General features: G+C 60.8%; 2 long non-coding RNA genes across 3 annotated transcripts in view; both read left to right on the forward strand.

Annotated features, from left to right (window-relative positions):
* Positions 1 to 94, forward strand: part of LOC108445421 — a 950-nt gene extending 856 nt beyond the window's left edge. For both annotated transcript variants that reach the window (XR_001860274.1, XR_001860279.1), the window contains exon 3: positions 9 to 94. This is a non-coding gene — a long non-coding RNA (uncharacterized LOC108445421). The remainder of the gene's footprint in view (positions 1 to 8) is intronic.
* Positions 95 to 119: 25 nt separating this feature from the next.
* LOC108445434 overlaps positions 120 to 569 on the forward strand; it is a 2082-nt gene continuing 1632 nt past the window's right edge. The window contains exons 1-2 of the long non-coding RNA XR_001860296.1: positions 120 to 202; positions 394 to 399. This is a non-coding gene — a long non-coding RNA (uncharacterized LOC108445434). The remainder of the gene's footprint in view (positions 203 to 393; positions 400 to 569) is intronic.

Here is a 569-nt window from a genome sequence, read left to right on the forward strand (position 1 = left end):
TGGGGCAGGTGCAGGCCGATCTATGGGGCAGGAGTGGGGTGAGATGGGGGTCAATCTATGGGGTCTCGTCTGGGTCAATCTGTGGGGCAGGGAGAGCTCGATCTATGGGGCAGAGAGGATCGATCTATGGGGCAGAGGGGGCTCAATGTGGGGCAGGTCAGGGTCAATCTATGGGGCAGAAAGAGCTCGATCTATGGGGCAGGTGAGAGCCAATCTATGGGGCAGGTTCGGGTCAATCTATGGGGCAGGAGAGGAACAGGTTTGGATCAATCTATGGGGCAGAGAGAGCCAATCTATGGGGCAAGAAAGGGTCAATCTATGGGGCAGAGGGGGCTCAGATGTGGGGCAGCTCGGGGTCGATCTGTGGGGCAGAGGGGGCTCAATGTGGGGCAGGTCTGGGTCGATCTGTGGGCCATCGTCCGGGTCAGTCTGTGGGATCTTGTCCGGGTCAATCTATGGGGCTGGTCGGGGCTGGCCTGGATCTATGGGGCAGAGGGGGCTCAATGTGGGGCAGGGCAGGGGCGATCTATGGGGCAGAGGGGGGTCCATCTATTGGGCAGGGTCAGGGC

Source organism: Corvus brachyrhynchos, unplaced genomic scaffold (assembly GCF_000691975.1).
Source record: "Corvus brachyrhynchos isolate BGI_N302 unplaced genomic scaffold, ASM69197v1 scaffold1020, whole genome shotgun sequence".
In the NCBI taxonomy this organism is placed as follows: domain Eukaryota; kingdom Metazoa; phylum Chordata; class Aves; order Passeriformes; family Corvidae; genus Corvus; species Corvus brachyrhynchos.